General features: G+C 46.2%; 1 protein-coding gene across 2 annotated transcripts in view; it reads right to left on the bottom strand.

Moving 5' to 3' along the window:
* CFAP97 (cilia and flagella associated protein 97) overlaps positions 1 to 11,097 on the bottom strand; it is a 44,436-nt gene extending 33,339 nt beyond the window's left edge. Inside the window, exon 1 of one of the 2 annotated variants that reach the window (XM_030816388.1) lies at positions 10,975 to 11,072. The gene's annotated coding sequence lies outside the window, so the exon portion shown is untranslated. Of the gene's footprint in view, positions 1 to 10,858 lie in introns of both variants that reach the window. The other variant, XM_003271487.1, reaches the window with a different exon arrangement.
* Positions 11,098 to 25,364: the final 14,267 nt, after the last annotated feature.

Consider the following 25,364-nt stretch of genomic DNA (forward strand, 5'->3'; position numbering starts at 1 on the left):
CTACGCCCAGCTAATTTTTTGTATTTTTAGTAGAGACGGGGTTTCACCATGTTAGCCAGGATGGTCTCGATCTCCTGACCTTGTGATCCGTCCACCTCGGCCTCCCAAAGTGCTGAGATTACAGGCGTGAGCCACCACGCCCCACCCAGAATTGACCTTCTAATACTATTCTCCACTAAAAAAACCCCAGGACTCCTTGGCAGGCAGGGGACTGCATTTCTGGAGGCAAAGAGCCTGGATCAGCTTATTGCTGCCAGAAAGCAATATTCAGAAATATGCCTGAGGTGGCGGGAATGAAACAGAGGATCAGTTTAAAGAGGCTTCCACTGTCCAAGCTGGACAATTCAGCACTGAAAAAAGACAAATATACATAAAAATGAAAAAATAATTTCTACGAGAAGCCATGAGTACACACTGATAGTCAAAAGTGACAATAAAATAATTTCCAATAATAAAACAGCAAAAGGCACTGTGGCTCATGCTGTAATCCCAGCACTTTGGGAGGCGAAGGCGGGTGGGTCACAAGGTCAGGAGTTCGAGACCACTCTGGCCAACATAGTGAAACCCCATCTCTACTAGAAACACAAAAAATTAGCCAGGTGTGGTGGTGTGTGCCTGTAATCCCAGCTACTCGGGAGGCTGAGGCAGGAGAATGGCGTGAACCCAGGAGGTGGAGGTTGCAGTGCGCTGCGATCACGCCATTGTACCACTCCAGCCCAGGCGACAATGTGAGACTCTGTCTTAAAAACAAAACAAAAATAGCAAAAAATGCAATTATGTGCTCACTATATTCATATTATAATTAATTCTATTTTACATCAAATCAGGGAGTAAAAGATTACGTAATCTGTATCCTAAACCAGCCACAACACTCTGCAGCCTTTAGACAGGAGAATTGCTGAAACCCAGGAGACAGAGGCTGCAGTAAGCTGAGATCGCACCACTGCACTCCAGCCTGGGCGACAGAGAGAGACTCCATCTCATAAATAAATAAATAAATAAATAAGGGAATTCTAACATTACTTGTAACGTTGAAAAGCTTCTATAGATAAATATTACGATTCTGTTAACATTATCACTTAGATCAGGAGTCAGCAAACTACCTGTCCATAAGCCAAACCCTGTCTGCCATGTTTTTGTAAATAAAATTTTATTGGAACACAGCCCCACTGATGGGCATATGTATTGTCTCTCCCAGCTTTCACACTATGACTGCAGAGCTAAGTAGTTGTGATTGAGACCCTATGGCCCACAGAGACTAAAATACTTACCATCTGATCCCTTACTGAAAAGTTTGTAGGCTGGGCGCAGTGGCTCACGCCTGTAATCCCAACACTTTGGGAAGCCAAGGCAGGTGGATTACCTGAGGTCAGGAGTTCGAGACCAGCCCGGCCCACATGGCGAAACTCCTTCTCTACTAAAAATACAAAAATTAGCCGGGTGTGGTGGTGCGTGCCTGTAATCCCAGCTACTAGGGAGGCTGAGGCAGGAGGATCACTTGAACGCGGGAGGCAGAAGTTGCAGTGAGCTGAGATCGCGCCATTGCACTCCAGCCTGGGCGACAAGAGCGAGACTCCATCTCAAAAAAAAGAAAAGTTTGTAGATCCTTGGTTGATAGATTTATTTAAATTTTTTAAAGAAACAGGTCCTCACTCCATCACACAGGCTGGAGTACAGTGACAGGATTCTAGCTCACTGCAGCCTCCAGCTCCTGGGCTCAAGTGATCCTCCTACCTCAGCCTCCAGAGCAGCTGGGACTACAGGCGCACACCACTGTGCCCAGCTCGTAGACCCTTGATTTAGATGATGTATGAACATGAAAAATACAGAATACAAAACTTTTCTATACTGAATTAATAATGCAATTTACAGTTAAAGCAAAACTAGGGGAGAGGAGGCCATAAATTAAGAATTGACCTGTTAAAAGAAAAATGACATATAACCCCATTACAGTTCCATTACTGTTACCCTAATAGTGTTTGTGTAATAAATTAGGCACATAAGTGATGAGTGGGAGTCTGCTCAGTGGTTGAAACGAATGAATGGAGTCAGACACACCCAGACTCAAAATATGATTCTGCTACTTCCCAGTTGTGTGATCCTGGGCATGTACACAGGATGTTCACGACAGCATAGCATCTACTACTATTTGCAATAGCAATGCATGAGAAACAACTTCACTGTCTATTAAGAGGAAAATGAATAAATAAAATGTTGTGTAAGCACATATCTGCCAAAAAGGATACACTGAGATCTACAAAAATAATATTGAATAAAACAGCAGAATTTAAAAAGCAACGAGGCTGGCACTATGGCTCACGCCTGTAATCTCAGCAGTTAGGGTGGCCAAGGTGGGAGGATTGCTTGGGCCCAGGAGTTCCAGACCACATAATGAGACCCCGTTGCTACAAAAAATTAAAAAAATAAAAATTAGCTGGGCATAGTGGTGTACCTGTAGTCCCAGCTATTGAGGAGGCTGAGGTGGGAGGATCACTTGTGCCCAGGAGGTTGATAATGCAATGAGTCATGATCACACCACTGCACTCCAGCCTGAGCTACAGGGCAAGACCTTGTCTCAAAATAAATAAATAAATAAATAAATAAGCAAGCAATGATACAATTACATAAAACTTAAAACATATACAAAACAATGCTATATTCTTCATAAGCACAAACATACAAGCCAAGTTATAGAACGTGGATTGGAAGGACATACATTTAACATGAGTATAACCCATGAGGGGAGGGGAGAGGAGTAGTGTGGTCAGGGGAAGGAGAAATATAAAAACTCGGATAGAGGCCTGCGATCATGGGTCATCACAAACGTAAAGACTATGGCTGATCATAATCTAATTTTGCCCACTTGAATGTAAAAGGAAAAACAAACTAAAATAGCCACTGAATGGTGAATAGGTCTTATAACACTGTCATTAAACTCCCAAAAATGTCACCTTTGAAAACAAAATGTCAAGGAGTGGAGTAAAAAGAATTGTGGATACCCCACAGTGTAACGGTGAGCACTCTGGACTCTAAAAACAACTGTGGTTATTGTTTTTCCTTTCTTACTTTGTTGTGCGGTTAAGAATACCTTTGCAATTAAAATTTTTAAATTGTTTCTTCAAATTTCAAAAGTAAATGGTTTAATAGCATAGCCCAGAGCAATATTTTATAAACTACAGGTCACAATCCAGTTTAAAATCAATTCAGTAGCTCATGTCAATCATTAAACTGACAAAGAAGTAGAATACAGTGTAATAATCAAGAGTGCATTATAGGTGGGCGCAGTGGCTCACGCCTGTAATCCCAGCACTTTGGGAGGCTGAAGCAGGCAGATCACTTGAGGCAGGAGTTCAAGACCAGCCTGGTCAACATGATGAAACCCTGTCTCTACCAAAAACATAAAAAATTAGCTGGGTGTGGTGGCATGTGCCTATAATCCCAGCTACTTGGGAGGCTGAGGCAGGAGAATCACTTGAACCCGGCAGGCAGAGGTTGCAGTGAGCTGAGATCATGCTTCCAGCCTGGGGGACAGAGGGAGACTCCGTCTCAAAAAAAAAAAAAAAAAAAAGTGCATTACATATTATAAGAGTAAGTTTCATGAAACCATTGTTTCTATTACTTAAATGCATTGTGTGTACTAGGCCTTGATGTAAAACCAGCTTCACATTCCTGAGAGTCTCAGGCAAGGGTTTGAAATGCCACTGATCTATGGAGATAAAAAGCTTTCATCAAAAGGTAATGTACTATGATACATAAAGATGGAATGAAAGTTTAAACTTTGGGTGGTACCAGACAGTGTCAAGTGTCATAGGTAATATGACAGTGTCTAGGAAAACCCTGCTAATAGATTAAGGCCTCACTAGAACAAATCAGGAACCAGAGTTGAAGAAATGTAGTTTAAGGCCAAGCGCAGTGGGTCGCGCCTGTAATCCCAGCATTTTGGGAAGCTGAGGGGAATGGATCACTTGAGGTCAGGAGTTCAAAACCAGCCTGGCCAACGTGGTGAAACCTCACCTTTACAAAAATACAAAGATTAGCTGGGTGTGGTGGCAGGCGCCTGTAATCCCAGCTACTCAGGAAGCTGAGGCAGGAGAATCGCTTGAATCCAGGAGGCAGAGGTTGCAGTGAGCTGATATTTTGCCACTGTACTCCAGCCTGGGCAATAGAGCGAGACTCCCTCTTAATTAAAAAAAAAAAAAAAGACATGTAGCTTAAATTACAAATATAAAAAATAAACATTTTCTTGAAATTTGAAGAAACTGAAATCAGAAAATTATTTAGCTATAAGAGATGGATGATTACACTGTCTGAAGAAATGAAGAGATCTTAAACATAACAAAAGAGCGATTTTACTAACTCACAATGAAGTAATAAGTTTCTATTAATTCTTGGCCCAGAATTAATATTACACATATTTATATAAACTTATTAACAGCCACGTGACTATTACACCAAATGTCTCTGCCGGATTTTACTGGTGAATATACTAAAAGAAAAGTTGTTTTTAAAATTTTTTTTTTTTTTTTGAGACAGTGTCTTGCTCAGTCTCTCAGGCTGGAGTGCAGCGGCACGTGATCTCGGCTCACTGCAACCTCTGACTCCCTGGTTCAAGGGATTCTCCTGCCTCAGCCTCCCGAGTAGCTGGGATTACAGGCACGCGCCACCACACCAGGCTAATGTTTGTATTCTTAGTACAGATGGGGTTTCACTGTGTTAGCCAGGATGGTCTTGATCTCCTGACCTCGGGATCCACCCGCCTTGGCCTCCCAAAGTGCTGGGATTACAGGCGTGAGCCACTGCGAAAAGTTTAAATTTTCCTAGTCCACTTAACATCCAAATTATTCCAACTCCCATCCCTTAGAAAATTTTAAATCAAAAGCTAGAAATGATTAAGCTTAGTGAGGAAGGTATGTTGAAAGTCCAGGAGACAGGCCAAAAGCTAGGCCTCTTGCACCAGTTAGCCAAGTGGTGAAAGCAAAGGAAAAATTCTTGAAGGAAATTAAGACTGCTACTCCAGCGAAGACAGGAATAAGAAGGCGAAAGAGCCTTACTGCTGATATGGAGAAAGTCTGAATGGTCTGGATACACCAAGCCAGCCACCACATTCCCCTAAGCCAAAGCCTCGTCCAAAGCAAGGCCCTCACTCATTTTCAATTCTGTGAAGGCCGAGAGAGGTAAAGACCATGTAGAAATCTCAAGCTACCAGAGGCTGTCTCATGAGGTTTAAGAAAAGCAGCCTGCTCAGCCGGGTGTGGTGGCTCACGCTTATAATCCCAACACTTCCGGAGGCTGAAGTGGGAGGATCGCTTGAGGTCAGGAGTTCAAGACCAGCCTGGCCAACACAGTGAAACCCTATCTCTACTAAAAATGCAAAAACCAGCCAGCCGTGGTGGCGGGAGCCTGAAGTCCCAGCTACTTGGGAGGCTGAGGCACGAGAATCCTTTGAATTGGGAAGGCAGAAGCTGCAGTGAGCCAAGATTGCATTGCTATACTCCAGCCTGGGTGACAGTGAGACTCTGTCTTTAAAAAAAAAAAAAAAAAAAGGAGGAAAGGAAGGAAAAGAGGCCTTCTCTATAACATAAAAGTACAAGGTAAGCCAGGCATGGTGGCTCATGCCTGTAATCCCAGCACTTTGGGAGGCTGAGGCGGGCAGATCACCTCAGGTCAGGAGTTCAAGACCAGCCTGACCAAAATGGTGAAACCCCATCTCTACTAAAAATACAAAATTAGCTGGGTGTGGTGGCGCATGCCTGTAATCCTAGCTACTCTGGGGGCTGAGACAGGAGAATCGCTTGAAGCCAGGAGGCGGAGGTTGCAGTAAGCCGAGATCGCATCATTGCACTCCAGCCTGGGCAACAAGAGCGAAACTCCATCTCAAAACAACAACAACAACAACAACAAAACCAGTACAAGGTAAAACAGCAAGTGCCGATGGAGAAGCAGCAGCAGATCTAGCTAAGAGAATTGCTGAATGTGGCTCCAATAAACATCAGATTTCCAGTGTAGATGAAACAGCCTTCTACTGGAAAAGGATGCTAACCATCTAGGATTTTCGTAGCTACAGGGAGAAGTCAATGCCTGGTCTCAACACTTCCAAGAACAGGCTGACTCTTATTAAGGGCTAATGGAACTGGTGACTTTAAAATGAAGCCTGTGCTCATTTACCATTTCAAAAATATCACGGCCCTTAGGCTGGGTACAGTGGCTCCCACCTTTAATTCCAGCACTTTGGGAGGCTGAGACGGGCAGATCACTTGAGGCCAGGAGATGGAGACCAGCCTGAGCAACATGGCGAAACCCCGTCTCTACAAAAAATAGAAAAATTAGCCAGGCGTAGTGGCATGTACCTGTAATCCAGCTACTCGGGAAGCTGAGGCTGGAGAATAGGTTGAACCCAGGAGGCAGGTTGCAGTGCGCTGAGATCCGGCCACTGCACTACAGCCTGGGTGACAGAGCAAGACTCGGTCTCAAAAAAAAGATCTGGGTGCGGTGCCTCACACCTATAATCCAAGCACCTTCGGAGGTCAAGGCAGGCGGATCACCTGAGGTCAGGAGTTCCAGACCAGCCTGGCCAATATGGTAAAACCCCATCTCTACTAAAAATAACAAAAATTAGCCGGGCTAATTTTTATATTAATAGTCTCAGCTACTCGGGAGGTTGAGGATGAGAATCACTTGAACCCAGGAGGTGGAGGCTGCAGTGAGCAAAGATTATGCCAGTGCATTTCAGCCTGGGCGAGGCAGCAAGACTCTGTCAAAAGAAAAAAAAAAAGAAAAAATCTTAAGGGCCTTAAGAATTAAGCTAAATCTACTCTGTCTGTGGTCTATACATAAAACAAAAAGCCCAAATGACAGCACACCTATTCACTGAATGTTTTAAGCCCATTGCTGAGATCGACTGCTCAGACAAAAAAATTCAAAATATTACTGCTCACTGACAATGTACCCGGTCACCCAATAGCTCTAATGAAGATGTCCAAGATTAATGTTGTTTTCATGCCTGCTAACAACATCCATTCTGCAGCCCATGGTTCAAGGAGTAAGTCAACTTTCAACTCTTACTTTTCAAGAAACACATTTTGTAAGGCCATATTTGTCGTAGATAATAATTCCTCTGACAGATCTGAGCAAAATAAATTGAAAACCTTCCCCATTAAGAACACTTATGATTCATAGGAGGAGGTCAAAATATCAGCATCAACAAGAGTTTCGAAGAAACTGATTCTAACCCTTATGGATAACTTTAAGGGATTTAAGACTTAAGTGGAGGAAAGAACTGCAGCTGTGGTAGAAATGGCAAGGGAACTAGAAGTGGAGCCTGGTATTTTGGAAGGCCAAGGCAGGAGGACCAGCTGAGCCCAGAAGTTTTAGACCAGCGTGGACAACACAGTGAGATCCCGTCTCTTAAAAGAAAAAACTAAACTACAGAATTAGCTGGGCATGGTGGTTCACGCCTATAATCCCAGCACTTTGGGAGGCTGTGGCAGGCAAATGACTTGAGGACAGTAGTTCCAGACCAGCCTGGCCAACATGGTGAATCTCTGTCTCTACTAAAAATATAAAAATTAGCTAGGTGTGGTAGCACATGTCTGTAATCCCAGCTACTCAGGAGGCTGAGGCATGGGAATCACTTGAACCTGGGAGGTAGAGGTTGCAGCAGTGAAGCGAGCTCGTGTCACTGCACTCCAGCGGGTGACAGAATGAGATTCTGCCTCAAAAAAAAAAAAAAAAAGCTGGGTTGCGGTGGCACGTGCCTGTAATGGCTGAGGCAGGAGGATCACTTGGGCTGGGGAGGTTGAGGCTGCAATGACCTGTAATCAGGCCAATGCACTGCAGCCTGGGTGACAGAACAAGACCCTGCCAAAAAAAAGAAAAAATAAGTGGTGCCTCAAGATGTAACTGAATTGCTGCAATCTCATAATAAAACTTGAACAGATGAGGACTTGCTTCTTACGGATGAGCAAAGAAAGTAGTTTCTTGAGATGGAATTTACTCCTGGTGAAGAAGCTGTAAACATTGTTGAAATGACAACAAATGATTTAGAATACTCCCTATACTTAGCTAATAAAGCAGCAGCAGGGTTTGAGAAGACTGACTTCATTTTAAAGAAGTTCTACTGTGAGTCCAGGTGCTGTGGCTCACACCTGTAATCCCAACACTTTGGGAGGCCGAGGTGGGTGGATCACTTCAGGTGAGGAGTTCAAGACCAGTCTGACCAACATGGTGAAACCTCATCTCTACTACAAATACAAAAAAATTAGCCGGGCATGGTGGCCCACATCTGTAATCCCAGCTACTTGGGAGGCTGAGGCAGGAGAATCGCTTGAACCCGGGAAGCGGAGGTTGCAGTGAGCCCAGATCGCACCACTGCATTCCAGCCCAGGCGACAGAGCAAGACTCCGTCTCAAAAAAAAAAAAAGTTCTACTGTGGATAAAATGCTGTCAAGCAGCATCACAAGGTACACAAATCTTTTGTGAAAATAAGTCAATCAATGAAGCAAAGTTAATTATTGTCTTATTTTAAGAAATTGCCACAGCCATCCCAACCTTCAGCACTCAGCACCCTGATCAGTCAGCCGCCATCAACAGAGGGAAGACACTCCACCAGCAAAAAAAATTACAACCCCCTGAAGGCTCAGATGATTGACAGCATTTTTTAGCCATAAATTATTTTTTAGATAACATATGTACATTTCTTAAGCATAATACCATTGTACCCTTAACAGACCACAGTATAGCGTAAACATAACTTTTATATGCACTGGGAAACCAAAAAAATTCATGTGACTCGCTTTATTGCAAGATTTAATTTATTGTGGTGGTCTGCAACCAACCAAAATATCTCCAAGGTATGCCTGTACTTACCGTCTCATAGTTTAAATCCCTAGAGATCTACCCCTCCACCCGGTTTTATGATCTCTTCATGTCGTACCTCCACAGTTTATCATCTTTTAAACACCATATAGAAACTTTCTGGCCTATCTACTTCTTTTCTAGGAAAGCCCTGTGTCATTGTAAAAATTAACATAAAATACATATGCCTTTTCTCCTGTTAATCTGTCTTGGAGCCCCAGCTGCAGACCCAGCTAAAGGAAAAAGGTTTTTTGTTTTCCCCCCATCCCCTACACTTGTCTCCTAGCCAGACTGGGAGCTCCTCGTCACTTCCTCATCTTTATATCCCCAGTACCCAAAGGAAAACCTGATGAATTCAGTCATTCAAAGAATGTTTATCCCGCAAAGGAGTTTGGAGTTAGGAGATTTAAGATTGAGCCATGCTCTTTGCTACCCAGGAGGGCAGAAAAATCGCCTTGTATGTGTGTGGCAGGGCATGGTGGCTCACCCGCGGTGGCTCATGTTACAGGCTCATGCCTGTAACTTCGGGAGGCCCAGGCAGGCAGACCACTTGAGCCCAGGAGCTTGAGACCAGCCTGGCCAACATGGCCAAACCCCACCTCTACAAAAAATACAAAAATTAGCCGGGCGTTGTAGCTCTCACCTGTAGTCCCAGCTACTTCGGAGGCTGAGGTGGAAGAATCGCTGGAACCTGGGAGCTGAGGCTGCAGTGAGCCGAGATCTGGCCACTGCACCCCAGCCTAGGCAACAGAGTGAGATCCTGTCTCAAAAAAAAAAAAAAAAAAAAAAAAATCACCGTGTTTCAACCTAATTTCCTTGATAGTTTCCTGCCCTCTTCACCCACCCCTCCAGATACACACACCAGAACTATGCCCTTATCTGCATTTCCATGGTAAGGTCATGCAGTCCCCAAGAGCTGGAAGCCAGCTGCCTCCCTAAGTGGTCACAGTTCATGCGCCCCGGTGCACAGTCCGGGCCTGTGAGACTTTTCAGGTTTAAATTTCGGTTAATAATATCCAACAGAGTTACTGTAAAGATTTCAACACTCCTGTGACTTAATTTACAGGAAAATTTACCCAACAATCCCATCCACTAAGCAATTATTTTGATAACATTTGCTACGAGGTGATTCAATTTACCAGAGAATAAGTAAGAAAAATGACTTAATAAAGTGATTAAGATTCTCTTTACAACAGACTAGGAAAGGGTAAAATTAAAGGATAGTTCATCAGACCATAACAACCCTTTGGTGCTCAATCAAGACAGAGTTTTGCCAGGAGGGGCGTGGCTCACGCCTGTAATCCCCGGACTTTGGGAGGCCAAGACAGGAGGATCGCTTGAGCCCAGGAGTTGGGAGGCTGCAGTGAGACATGATTGTGCCACCACACTCCACCCTGGGCCACGGAGCGAGACCCTGTCTCAAAAAATAAAAATAAGAAAAAGAGAGAGGTAAGTTTTTACCAAAGCTGCCTGAGAGTCACTGGGCACGCCCCACCTGCCAGGTCCTACAGACCAGCAATAACAAGACTAATGCTTTCACCAAACATCAGGAAAATACACAGAAAAGCACCGAGCACTTTTTAAACTGTCATCTTGTTACTGTGACAATACATTTCTGTAGTTAAACAGCACAGCAGGCCTCCAACAAGATACCCAACTGGGTACATGAAAATCCCGGCCCAAATTAAACACCTGTTTCCAGGAACTCTAGGCTCTTGTCCACACCCGCTACCGTCCCCGGAAGGCAGGTAGCCCCTCGGGCCTCGTGGGTTAGGTTCGAGACCCTAGAGGTAGGAGGCAGTCGTCAGGGCCCGGCATGTGGTCGAGGCCCAATCTCAATTTAGGGCTGATCCTGACCCTCGAAGCCACCCGGAACGCGTGAGAGGGCGGGACCCGCCGTTCTCACCGGGGACCGGGGTGGGGCGGCGCCGGGACCCGCGGCCGCGGGCGCCTCTGTCGTGGGGGCGCGGTCTCCCACCGTCCGCGCAGGCTTCGTTAAACCCACCCCAAGTACTCGCCGCCGCCTGGGCTCCGGAGCGGGGGGAAACGGATGCGAACGGAAAGGGAGCGTGGCGGGCGCCCCGCGGGCAGGGAGCCAGGAGCCGCTCGCGCGCCCCTCACCTGAGAGCCGCGGCCACCACAGCCCCACGCGCGGCGCTGGCGCACTCCTGCGGCCCTGAACGGGCTCCCGGCCCCGCGCGCCCGCGCTTCCGGAGGCGGAGAGAGCGGAAAGGGAAAGGAGGGGCGGCGCGGGGCCCGGCGTTTCGGGAGAGGCGGGGGCGCACGCCGGGCCTCGTGCGGCCTTCGCGGCGGGCGTCACAGAGCGCGGCGGGCAGGCGGCCTGGCCGGGGCTCCACGCGGGCGGAGTGGAGCCCGGGCCAGGGACGCGCACTCTAGACTAGCCGCGGAAGAAGGAGGTCCAGCCCGCGTGGTTGCCAGGGCGCCCTAGAGGCGTTACTGCTGCTGCCGGCTGCCTAGGGCGGCGCGGGTAGGCCCCGTTGTTATCGTGCGTTAATAGGGAATGGCCGGGCGCGGTGGCTCACGCTTGTAATCCCAGCACTTTGGGAGGCCGAGGCGGGCGGACCACAAGGTCAGGAGATCGAGACCACGGTGAAACCCCGTCTCTACTAAAAAATACAAAAAATTAGCCGGGCGTGGTGGCGGGCGCCTGTAGTCCCAGCTACTCGGAGAGGCTGAGGCAGGAGAATGGCGTGAACCTGGGAGGCGGAGCTTGCAGTGAGCCGAGATCGCGCCACTGCACTCCAGCCTGGGCGAAAGAGCGAGACTCCGTCTCAAAAAAAAAAAAAAAAAAAAAAAAAAATAGGGAAAGCTGCCTTGATTATCTTGTAATTCTCTACCAAAACAAGAATAAAAAAGGACGGAGGCTGTGTGTTTGTGATATTTTCTATCAGCAAAGTTCAGTTCATACCACTAGTTAGTTCTGTGGACCAGAGGCTGGTATCAGAATGGAAAAACCTTCGCCGAGTGGTAAACGACGTGGGTAGTTAAAACAATCTAAGGTAAAAATGATCCCTGCAGAATATATTGAATGCAATAACTTCTCCTTGAACTCTCAGGTATAGTAGGATGATGGCACCCCAAAAATGTGCACCTCCTAATCCTCACAACATGTGAATATGTCACCTTATGTGGCAGACAGAATTTAGCCGATGTGATTAAGGATCAAAATGGGAAGATTAACCTGGATTATCCAGTGGACCCTATGTAATCACAAAGGTCCTTAGGGAGATAAGAAGTTCAAAGTCAGTAGTGGGAGCTGTGAGCACAGAAGCTAGAGGTTGGAGTGATGTCAGAAAGAGGCAATGAGCCAAGGAGTGCAGGTAGAAGCTGCAAAAGGAGGAAACGGATTCTCTCCTGAAACCTCCGGAAGGAACTAGAGCCTGCACATTTTGATTTTAGACTTAATACCTTCAACACTGTTAGACAATACACTTGTGTTGTTTTAACTACTAAATTTGTAGTAATTTGTTATAGCAGCAATGGTACACAATCCAGTAGTTAATAAATATGGTTCACATCTAAGTGCAAAGAAGGGTAGGAAATATGGGTCTTACCCTGCCTGTCCCGGGTAAGGATTGTCTATTTTCGTCCTTCACAATGCATTTTGTACTTGTTGGCCTTAATTACCAATAATCAATTCTCTTTTTGTTGCCTAAAAGACAGCATTGGCTGGGCGCGGTGGCTCACGCCTATAATCCCAGCACTTCAGGAGGCCGAGGCGGGTAGGCCACCTGAGAGGAGTTCAAGACCAGCCTAATATGGTGAAACACTGTCTCTACTAAAAATGCAAAAATTAGCTGGGCGTGGTGACGTGAGCCTGTAGTCCCAGCTACTCGGGAGGCTGAGACAGGAGAATCGTTTGAACTCGGGAGGTGGAGGTTGTTGCAGTGAGCCGAGATCGTGCCACTGCATTCCAACCTAGGCAACAGAGTAAGACTGTGTCTCTAAAAAAAAAAGCATTTCACTTTCTTTTAAAGTGCTTAATAAAACTATGTTGGCACCACTTTCCAGGGATAGTTGTTAAACTGTGGTCGGCCTGGCGCGGTGGCTCACATTTGTAATTCCACACTTTGAGAGGCCGAGGTGGGCGGATCACCTGAGGTCAGGAGTTCCAGACCAGCCTGGCCAACATGGTGAAACTCCATCTCTACTAAAAATACAAAAATTAGCCAGGTTTGGTGGTGCATATCTGTAATCCCAGCTACTCAGGAGGCTGACGCACAAGAATCGCTTGAACCCGGGAGGCAGAGGTTGCAGTGAGCTGAGATCACGCCATTGCACTCCAGCTTGGGCAACAGAGTGAGCCCCTGTCTCTAAATAAATAAATAAATAAACAAACTGTGGTCAAAAGTTTATCTTGCAAAGTACTTGAGTAGATATTTCTCCAAAGAAAATATACCAATGGCCAATAAACACATGAAAAGATACTCAACACCACTAATTAGGGAAATGCAAGTCAAAAACACAATGAGATACCGATGGCTTTAGTCAAAAAAACAGAAAATAAGGATTGGCAAGAATGTGGAAAGATTGAAACCCTTATGCATTGCTTGTGAGAATGTAGAATACTCAGCCACTGTGGAAAATAGTATGGCATGTTCTAAAAAACTTGAACATATATGACCCAGCAATTCCCTTCTGGACATATACTAAAAAGAAGTGAAAGCAGGGTCTCAAACAGATACTTATGCACCCATGTTCATAGCAGAATAGCCAAAAGGTGGAAAAAACTCAAGTGTTTGTTTATCAACAGACAGATGAAGCCGAATGTAGTAGATACATAAGATGGAATATTCAGCCCATGACCTGTGCGCCTCTGGTCCACGTTACAAAATTAAGATGGTCTGCAGGACAGACAGAATGGAAGATGTATGCCAGGCATGGTGGCTCACTCCTGTAATCCCAGCACTTTGGGAGGCTGAGGTGGACAGATCACCTGAGGTCAGAGGGTTGAGACCAGCCTGACCAACCCCATCTCTACTAAAAATACAAAAAATGAGCCAGGTATGGTGATGGATGCCTGTAATCCTAGCTACTCAGGAGGCTGAGGTAGGAGAATCTCTTGAACCCGGGAGGCGGAGGTTGCGGTGAGCCGAGATTGCGCCATTGCACTCCAGCCTGGGTAACAAGAGCGAAACTGTCTCAAAAAAAAAAAAAAAAAGAAAGATGTATTAATGTTCTCCAGAGAGACAGAACCAACAGGATATAGATAGATATATAAGAAGGAATTTATTAGAGGAATTGGCTTACGTGATTATGGAGGCTGAGAACGCTGATGACACACCCTTTGCCAGCTGGAGAGCCTGGAAAGCTGGTGGTGTGGCTTAGTTCAACTCTGAAGGCCTCAGAACCAGGGAACAGGATGGCATAACTCTGAGGCGGTAGGCCTGAGAACCCAGGAGGCTGCTAGTGTAACCCTGCGTCTCAATGCCAGAGCCTGGAGTTCTGATGTCCAAGGATGGGAGAAGAGTGTATCCCAGCTTCAGGGCACAGAGGAAACCACCTTTTTGTTCTTTCTGGGCCACAGCTGATTGGATGGTTGCCCACATCAAGGGTAGATCTTCCCCACTTAATCCACTGACCCAGGGGCAATCTTCTTGGGAAACACTCAGAAATAATCCTTTGTCAGTTTTCCAGGTAATCCCAATCCAGTCAAGTTGACACCTAAATTTAACCATCGTCACACTTATCTTACCTCATCTCTCAATGTTCCTCAAACCGCACAGGGTGGAGGCTGGACTACTATTTGTTAAACAAATGTCAAAGTGTCAATGCCGATTTAGCCACAATACATTTCTTCAAAGAATATATACAAATGTGCTGTGAGGAAGTTTTCTGACCCCAGGTTTACATTTCTTCATATCTGCATTACTCCTGGGTACAATATACATGGGTGTATTGGAAAGATCATGGTCTTAAGAGTTACAGGCCTGGGCCGTCAATAAGTTTCAGACCAGTCGATTCAAGTTATAATCCCTTAGAATTTGTCAGGAGGCTAGCTAAATTGCTGCTAATTCTCACAAAGCTACAAAAGTATCCCCCCCCCCTTTTTTTTTTTGAGACAATGTCTTGCTCTGTTCCCCAGGCTGAAGTGCAGTGGTGCGATCTGGGCTCACTGCAACTTCCGCCTCCCAGGTTCAAGCTATCCTCCTGTCTCAGCCTCCTGAGTAGCTGGGATTACAGGCGCATGCCATCATGCCTGGCTAATTTTTGTATTTTGGGTACAGACGGGGTTTTGCCATGGTCTTGAACTCCTGACCTCAGGTAATCTGGCCACCTCGGCCTCCCAAAGTGCTGGGATTACAGGCGTGAGCCACCATGCCAGGCCCAAAACTATCCACTATTTTTTTTTTTTTTTGAGACAGAGTCTCACTCTGTTGCCCAGGCTAGATGGAGTGCAGTGGTGCAATCTCGGCTCACCGCAAGCTCTGCCTCCCGGGTTCATGCCATTCTCCTGCCTCAGCCTCCTGAGTAGCTGGGACTACAGGCGCATGCCACCACACCCGGCTAATTTTTTGTATTTTTAGTAGAGACAGGGTTTTGCCATGTTGACCAGGCTGGTCTCAAACTCCTGACCTCAGGTACTCCAGCCACCTTGGCCTCCCAAAGTGCTGGGATTACAGGCGTGAGCCACCACGCCTGGCCAACTATCCACTTTTAAGCATGGAATACAGATCAGGATCAAGAATTTAACCTTTTTTTTTTCTCTTCTGTAATACGAGATGACTAAATCACAGAATTCTTAAGAAGCATCATGGCATAGCGATTCAATGCACAAGCTCTGAAGCTAGACCACATGGAGTAACAACTAAATCCTACTTCTGTTATTTATTAGCTTTGCAATGTTGAGCACATTATCTTACCTCCTGTGCTTCAGTTCCCCACTGTGTAGATGGAGATAACGGTATCCATCGGGGTTGTTGGGAAGATTAAATGAAGTATGTTTGGTCCTTAGAATAGTATCTGGCACACAGTAAGTGCTGTTACTTACTATTATGGTGAGCTGGGCTAAAATTGAAAAATTAATTTGTTTATCATAAAGAATTCAGAATACAGTCCTCAGCATGTAAATGATCAAAAAACATAGATTTGGTTGTTGGTGATAACAAGCCACTATGCTTTATTTGAATAATTTGGGTTTGTAGGGTACACTTTGAGGGGCTCCTATTGGCTGAAAATTTTAACAACTATTTTAGAGGCAAAAGGGCTTCTTCAAAATTAATTATACTGCTTTATTTTATTTCATTTTTTGAGACGAAGTCTCACTCTGTTGCCCAAGCTGGAGTGCAATGGCACGATGTCGGCTCCCTGCAACCTCCACTTCCGGGGTTCAAGTTTCACTACGTTGGCCAGGCTAGTCTTGAACACCTAACCTCATGATCTGTCCGCCTCAGCCTCCTCGCCTGAGCCCAGATCGCCCCACTGCACTCCAGCCTGGGCAACAGAGACTCCGTCTCAAAAAAAAAAGAAAGAATGAAATGCCCATGAATACCAACTAATAGTAAAAGCAAAAGCTACATCTGCTACTTCATTAGTCTTAGCAATAATTGCCAGTGTTTAAGTAGCATATTGGCATCTACTTAGCAAGCGTTATCTGTATATTACTGGCTGGGACTAGGACAGAAGAAAAGGCAAATATATACTCTAAAAATTATTTGGACCACGTTCCTTTGCGTGGCTGATAGCATTTGCACTGAATAGTTGGCAAAAACAAAAACAAAAACAAAAAACCAGAATTGGAGCCAAAGTGATTATGGGCAGCTGCGTGCACCCTGTTGCACCAGGTAGACTACTTTGGACCTTTCCATAGCTAGGAATTGCAGGCTTCACTTACTCCACCGCACGTGTCTGATTCCTTCCCTAAGGCGGCAGGGTGGGAAAGGGAAGGTAGTTAGAAACTGTGACAGGGAGTCTCGGGACGGTTGCCTATTTAAATAGTGAGTGAAAACCAGGCAGAAATGTTGCAGGCTGTAAGCAAAGCGAAGAGGTTACTCGTCAGTGATGAGCGGAGAGGGAGAATTACGGGATCACCTGAGCTCGGGAATTACCAGCGCTGACACCTGCAGCAAAATTTTCCATCAACAGACGGCATCCTGTAGAGGAGGAGGGGAGCGTGGGAAAGAGAGGTGTGCGCCGCGCCGGGTCGCGCCCCCTCCCCGTGGGGCCCCGGCCCGGACCCCGCCCCCGCGCTGTGGGTGGGCACCTCCCGGCTGTCACTCAGCGGCCGCGGGGCTCCGGGCCCCGCCCGACACGCACTTCAGGGCGGCCCCGCCCTGCCCGCGTCAGGCTGGCCAGGCTTCAGTCACAACACGGTGGGGCTCCCTGGCTGCGCCCGGCCCGGCAGCTACGGGCCCAGCGCCTGGTGGCGGCGCTGAGGGGTCGCCGAGAGGGGCTCGGCGGCGTCTGCGGGGGCCGCTCCCTCGGTGGGCCGCGGGCGAGGCATGAGCGCGGGCTCTCCCTGCCTCCGGAGCGCCGGCGGGGGACCGTGGGGCAGGAGATGTGCCTGTCCTTAGCGGCCCAGGAAGCAGCATGCTCCCCGATGCGACCGACAGTGGCGGCGCCGGCCTCAGCCCCGCGCGGGCCGCAGGCGCCGGCGGCCGTCCTGTCTCGGGCTTCAGGGGCGAGCCGCGGCCGGAGTCCCCGGGGGACGCGGAGGCAGCAGCGGCGGCGCCGGGGGCCCCGGGCGGCCGGAGCTGGTGGAAGCCCGTGGCGGTGGCCTCACTCGCCGCCGTGGCCCTCTCCTTCCTGGGGCCCGGCAGCGGGGAGGCGGCGGGGTCCGCGGGGCTGAGCTCCGTCCTGCTCAGGCTCAGCCTGTACCTGAGCTGCGCTGCGGCCGCCTTCCTGCTGGGGACCCTGTTCGCCCTCGTCTGCCGGAGCCCGCGCACCCCGCCGCCCGACTTCGCCGCCGCCTGGAGCCGGCTGGCCGCGACCTCAGCCGCCCGCCGCCCGCCGGGGGTAAGTACCCGACTCCTGGCCGCCTGGCTCCGCCGGCCCACCCCGCTTCCGTTGCCAGCGCCCGCGCCCCGAGCCCCGGGGGGCCGCGGCATGCCCTTGCCGAAGCGGGAAGCCGGGAGCCACGGGGCTGGGCTGCGGGCCCGGCGGTGGACGCGTGCGTTCCCCGGAGCCCGCGCTCCGCGGTGCTGGGGGAGATGCACGTTATTTATTAGGCTCTGTAGTCACTCGACAACCATCCTCAGTCACAACCCTAACGGTCTCCCCAGACCTTCGGTGTCGCTTGCCGTGGCAGGGGAAGAAGGGAATCACAGCGTTCGCTACGCGCAGGCTCTGCGCACGGTCCTGGCGATCCACTTGGTTCTTCTGGCCGTTCTCGGTGGGAGGCAACTTTATGACCGTTTGCCGTTGAGGCAACTTGCTTCGGTCCCTGGCCCAGCGCCTCACCCCCATGCCCGCGTACCCTTCCCACCACCCTATCCTGCCTTCCACCATGCTGATAGGTATCATAGTTGTGCAGTCCCCGCTGGCTTCTGTGATTTGGAAGGGGGATGCCAGAAATCACTGGTTTGCAACAAAAGGAAAGCCATCTTCAGCGCGCTGTGGGACACTAGTGCTGGGGTTAGGGAATGTAGGAAAGAACAGTGTTTTAAATGAGCGCTTCTCTTCCTCAGTGCCAAACCCACTGCCCCATCGTTCTTCCACATCCCTTCTCATAACCCTTTAAAGGGAACTTTATTCTATCCCAGCTTAACACTCACTGCTTGACTGAGTGATACCATCATTCTAGTGAAATTGCCCAAGCGCTTTGGGGTAAGATAAATGGCAGTGGCTCAACTTTATAAGAATATTTGTTAATGATCATTGTCCCCAGGGTTTGTATTTGCTTATCACATGACCTGCTCACTCCTTTATTTTAAAAGAAAGCATCACACTTCACCAAACTACTCTGAGTGTGTTAGTTCAGAATGCAGCGCTGAGATAATGGCGGAACGCTTTAGTAGGTAACAGACATTTCACTCAGTAGGCTGATAAACAAGGCAGTATATTAAGGAGCAGGCAACTCCTGTTTTTAGAAGTGGTCTCAAAAATTAGTAACGTTGGTTTCTCTTACAAAATCTCCACTTAGCCATCCGTTTTTCATATCTCATTTAGCAGGAGTTGGGGAGCAGATAATGTCTCTCTTCTTGCTTTTTTTCTACAATGACAAGTAAGGACCCTGAGATTTTACTAGTTTGTTTGTTGATCAATAAAATATATCTTCTTGAGTATTGTAAGATGTTATAATTCATTCGGTAAATATTTATTGAGCATCTTGTGTGAGCCAGGTACTGTTTTGGAAGCTGAGGTTGAATCAACAAGACATAAATATCCTGCTCTCTGGAGATCTTATGGGGGAGCAGGCAATAAATAAATACTGTGGGACAGTGATAAATGTTTCTGAAACAGTGATGAAGAGTTAAGAGATGAAGAGGGACTAGTAGGTGGGGGGAGGAAGTTTAGAGGGTTAGATCGAGATCAAAGTCCTGGTATTGCAGACCATCTCCCAGGGCATTGAAAGCCTCCTGTGGTGGGTTAGCACTCTGTTTCCTGGAAAATGCTTTCTCCCAAATCTCCCAGCTCAATGGCACCTCTGGGTAGGTAAAACGTGGATTATCATCTAGAAAGATTGTTTAGTAGAGGAGTTGGAGAAAATAGTATTTTAAAGGTGACAGAGAAAATGAAACAGCATGTATAAATCTCTCATGAATACTACCCGAAGATTTCAGGTAATAGAAGAGGGGAAGTATAATCTAAGGAAAAAGAATATTGGTAATTATTTTGTCCTTGAATTCCTAAAATAGCCTTAAATAAGAAATTAAGTGCATTAGGGGCCGGGCACAGGTTTCACCATGTTGCCCAGGCTGGTCTTGAACTCCTGAGCTCAAATGATCTGCCCTCCTTGGCCTCCGAAAGTGTTAGGATTACAGGCGTGAGCCACTGTGCCTGGCCTAACCCTGTCTCTTAAAAAAAAAAAAAAAATTAAAACAAACTTTTTAAGTGCATTAGCAAATTACATTCTAAGTTATATATTGCTTAGAACTGAAATACATGTCATTCACATAAAATTCTGTTTTCTTGGTAGTACTGGTACTGTTTACTCAAGCCTCTAGTGCTGTATTTCCAATAATTTGTGTGATTTGTGTGTGCTTTTTTTTTTTTTTTTTCTTTGAGACAGGGCCTGCTCTGTCACGCAAGCCATCACGCCTGGCTACTTTTTTGTAGAGACGGGGTCCTTAAGTGATCCTCCTGCCTCAGCCTCCCAAAGGGCTAGATTTATAGGCATGAGCCACCGTGCCTGGCTGTGTGTGCTTTTTAAATGCTCTCTTCTTTATGAATGGAAGAGTGGGAAGCAGAAGCATGTGGTGTAGTATAAAATATCTACAGTCAGTGCTGTGGGAGCTGGACCACACAGGTCAGCTAACATATGTGGAGGGGGAGGCTATTTAGCAGTGAACCAAATGGAGCTCCTTAGAATAACAGTGACTACTCTACAAATTTGGATTCAGCGTGAAGAAGAGAATCCTCATTTATTCTTATATATTTTGAGTTCTCCTAGTGTGAGCTAGACATGTCAGACACTGGGATCAGTCCTTCTAGCTATGTATCCTTCCTTCTCTTGTTTTTTCTTCTTGACTTCTTTTGGTAGAGGAAAAAAATGCATACACTGTTAAACATAGGCAACTAGAGAAGCCTCACTGAAAAGGGAAAGGGTGTTTTTACGTCTAGAGGTTTTCAAATGCTTCTGAATACTTCATAGTGTAATAGTTATCAATTGTAAACTGCCTGTGGTTAGGACCTACAATTGACACCTTTTGTTATCACTTACACCTAGCAGGAGCTCAAGAAGTGTTCGCTGATGATAGGGAAGAAAGTTATGTCCATTTATGGTCACTAACTCAGTGCTTTTCCCTTCCAATTGATCTTGTACCTGTTGAGCATCTCCTATGTACATGGATTTTGATTTAGTTGGATGAGAATCACTGTTGATTGAAGTTGTAAAAATAATTTTCATCTCAGATAGAAATTTCATGCCAAACTTCTGTGGTATCTTCAGATAGCACAGAAGCTTTTGTGAAGGTCAGGAAGGTTGATGCTGAAGTCTTGACAGATGATATCTGGACCCCAGTTTAGAAAAACTTGGACTTTTGTTACAGGTGAGCAGAGCGGAACTGTGATGCTCTAGGGCCAGACTGCTCTTGGTGTTGACAGTTGTGAGTCCAGCTTTGTTGTGTGGGTTGTCACAGTGTGGTGTCCCGTGTCCAAGGTTGTCGTTTGATCTTCTGCCAGGCCAGTTAACTCACCTGGGTCTGAGCCTCAGATTTACTAGCCACAGTTACTTGACTGCAGCACTTGATCCAATCAAAACAACAGCAAGAGAAATAGGGCAAGAAGGAATCCATAATTTAGAAAAACTTATTATCATCACAAGATCAGCAATTCAAAGTACACCTTCTCATAATGGAAAAGAAGACACCATTTCTTACGTTTTGATGGTAAGAAAGTAAAAGAGAATAACTTTGTCAGTTTTTCTGTTGTGTAGTCTAATACAGATTTTTCTCTTCTTTTACCCTGTGGTTTACTAGATCCTTTTTTTATTTTTTTTTTAAGACAGGGTCTCGCTCTGTTGCTCAGGCTGCAGTGCAGTGGCCTGACCATGATGTAACCAAGTACCCCCACTTTCCTAAGAGATGGTTTAGTTAGTTTTCTCTCTCTTCTTTTTCCCCTAGTTCCCCACTTCCCCTTTAGAAATGCAAATATGGCCTGTTACCTCCCCTTTCGCAGACTCTCCCTGTAGGGCAAGTTCATCTACCTGCCAACATGCCCAGCCCTTAGAGACTTCTTATTTATGTCCCCTAAGTTCCAAAATAAATAGGCAGTTGCTAATGAGGATTGGAGGGCTGATACAAGAAGTCCATAGAAGTTGGGTGTGCTGGGCATGGTGACACACACCTTTAATCCCAGTGCCTTGAGAGACCAAAATGGGAGGATTGTTTGAGGCCAGGAGTTGGAGATCAGCCTGGTCAACATAGAGAAACTCCATCTCTACCAAAAAAGAAAAAGAAAAAGAAATTAGCTGGGAGTGGTGGTGCACATCCGCAGTCCCAGCTACTTGGGAGGCTGAGGCGGGAGGATTGCTTGAGCCCAGGAGTCTGAGGCTGCAGTGAGCCATGATCACACCACCATATTCCAGCCTGGGTTATAGAGTGAGACCCTGTACCTTAAAAAAATAAAAATAAAAAGTTGGGTGCTTAGTAGAATATCGGAAACTAAAGGCCACTGCCATGTGAACAAAGCATTAATGAAAGACTTCAAAGTTTAGCTGGAAAGTAGTTTAACAAGTTCATCAAATTGGATTAATAAGCATTTACTGAATGTCTGCTACCTACCTCATATTCTGACCTTGTGAGATAATTTTGTTGTCTAGTTAGTTGCCGAGTACCAGTGTCAGACACAAAGTATGTGCTCAACAGATGGATTTTTATAAGAACAATTTTAAGTATCCAACTGACATTTTCAGGTCTGAAATTTCAAGCACGGTTTCCTAGAGAAGGGTGAGAGCTTCGCAATAGGTGGCATTAAGAACTGGATTAATGGGCCGGGTGCGGTGGCTCACGCCTGTAATCCCAGCACTTTGGGAGGCCGAGGTGGGCGGATCACGAGGTCAGGAGATCGAGACCATCCTGGCTAACACGGTGAAACCCCGTCTCTACTGAAAATACAAAAAATTATCCGGGTGTGGTGGGCGCCTGTAGTCCCAGCTACTCGGGAGGCTGAGGCAGGAGAATGGCGTGAACCCGGGAGGCGGAGCTTGCGGTGAGCCGAGATCGCGCCACTGCACTCCAGCCTGGGCGACAGAGTGAGACTCCGTCTCAAAAAAAAAAAGAACTGGAATAATGCTTTCTGTAAGCACAGGGCACTGTTTTGGGTGTTGGGGAGGATTCCAAGATGCACAAGAGTACTCCCTTCCCTGCCCTCTCCGACCCAGTAGATTAGAGGACTGGGAGGACTGGATGGGAGAGCAGATGTTTTTAGAGACAGACAGTAAACACATTCACACAGCAGTCTATTGCTCCAGTTCGCTTGGGTCAGACGGCTAGGATTCCTAAATGAGTTCTTTTACTAATACAAATGTTCTTTGAGTAAAAAACTCATTTAGTTACTCAAGGGGAAAAGGAAAAGAAACAGGAATTAGGGAGACTATATACAGCCTCTTTGTGGCTTTTTCCTTTATTATGCTAATATGATAAACTAATCATCAGTCATTTGATAATGGATAATGGCCTATAATATATTTACTGTCTTCAGAATATTCTTTTGCATTTTAACTGGGGGATTTAAGTCATGGTGGCCACTGAAGAAAATACTTTTGAGGAAGGTGGCATTTTGAAAGCCTTAAATCCTATCTGTGGTATAAGCATTGTTTTACTTTAAATTCTTTTTTTTTTTTTTATACAAGATCTGGCTCTTTCGCCCAGATTGGAGGGCAGTGGTGCCATCTTGGCTCACTGCAACCTTCTCATCCTGGGCTCAAGCCATCCTCCCACCTCCCACCTCACCCTCCCAAGTAGCTGGGACTACAGGTGTGCACCACCACACCCAGCTAATTTTTGTATTTTTGGCAGAGACGGGGTTTCGCTATGTTGCCCAGGCTGGTCTCAAGTTTCTGAGCTCAAGTGATCCACCCATCTTGGCCTCCCAAAGTGCTGGGATTACAGGTGTGAGTCACCTCACCTGACTTAAATTCATTATTTTTTAATTTAATTTTTTCCATAGGTTGCACAATCATATGATTTTAAAAAAAGCATACAGAAAGGTATACAGTGAAAAAACATCTTCCCTCTAGGCAGCCACTATTAATAGTTTCTGTTTATTACAGATATATTTGACATACATATGGGCACATACACACATGTATTCAAAAGGAGAAGTTTTTGATACATATAATATTGGTATGTGAACAGTGATTACACATAAAGGAAAATTATTTTCTGTATCATCTGTCATGATGGAACTATTAAGATTAGTCAGCATAAGATGAAGTTGTATATGAATAGTGATAACTTCAAAGTGTGAAGGTACAATACATGATTAAACCCGGGACAGAAAACAGTGCTAATCAAGTGTACCTAGGAAATGATGAAAGTGTATTTGTTTTGTTTTGTTTTTTTGAGATGGAGCGTCGCTCTTGATGCCCAGGCTGGTGTGCAGTGGCACAATCTCAACTCACTGTAACTTCTGCCTCCTGGGTTCAAGCGATTCTCCTGCCTCAGCCTCCTGAGTCACTGGGATTATAGGCGCCCGCCACCACGCCTGGCTAATTTTTGTATTTTTAGTAGAGATAGGGTTTCGCCATGTTAGCCAGGCTGATCATGAACTCCTGACCTCAGGTGATCCACCTGCCTTGGCCTCCCAAAGTGCTGGGATTACAGGCGTGAGCCACCTCGCCTGACTGACAAAAGTGTGTATTTGAATTTAGCAAAACCATTTAAAGGAAGCAATGTGTGTTCTTCTAATTTTTAAAAAACAACAAAATGGGTCAAGAGTACATGTACCTTTGAGATTTGACTTACCAGTGAGTATATGAGATGACTCACAGGAGCTAGGATTGGAAAGGTAGTGTTGGCCAGGTTGTGGAAATGCCGGGGAGTGGAACTGAATTTTAATCTTCAGGCTTGGTCACTGTTGCCATTTTCTGAGCCCAGGAGTGACAGCATCAGAGCTGGGCTTTGAAACATTGAATGGATATGTGATTGGGATGGACTTAAAAGGAGAAATACTGGCCAAGTGCAGTGGCTCAAGCCGGTAATCCCAGCAGTTTGGGAGGCCCAGCCAAGATCGTGCCACTTCACTCCATCCTGGGTGATAGAGTGAGATTCTGTCTTGGGAAAAAAAAAAAAAAAGAAAAGAAAAACTGTGTAGCTGCAGTGATAAAAAGTGAGAGTTAATAAAGCTCTGTGAATGGAGGCAACAGGCGGTATATTCAAAAGTGAGTGAGACTTTTCTTTGATACGATTCTCATTAGTTATCATTACAAATAGGTTCAAGAATATTCTCAGGAGGGTCCTAACATTCCTTTTAAACAATAAATTCAACCCCAAACCAAAGGATCCCACAATGTATAGCAGCAGATGTATCCTAGGAAAGTCTTCCAAGTTGAGTGTTCTACTTGGAGCCTTCTTAATTCTGGTCATTCCCAGGGGATTTATTTCTCACTCTTGAATCTTCAGCTGCCTTTGTTTTTGAAGCATACTGTGTCACATTGGTAATGGTAATTGACTGTTGCCTTCCTAAAAATATCTTAGGCTTCATTTCCCAACCATATCATTTTGGGGATAGGAAGTGCCCTAGATTGCTTAAAATGTAGGATTCTTTATAGTCAGCATGGTACACATGGTTGTGCTAAAAAGGTGACGCAGCAAGTTTGTCGCCAAGGGTTCAGGACACAGAAAATGAACAGTGTCTGTGGAAGGCTGTTAGGACTGAAATAATTGCAT

The sequence above is a fragment of the Nomascus leucogenys genome, chromosome 7b (assembly GCF_006542625.1).
Source record: "Nomascus leucogenys isolate Asia chromosome 7b, Asia_NLE_v1, whole genome shotgun sequence".
In the NCBI taxonomy this organism is placed as follows: domain Eukaryota; kingdom Metazoa; phylum Chordata; class Mammalia; order Primates; family Hylobatidae; genus Nomascus; species Nomascus leucogenys.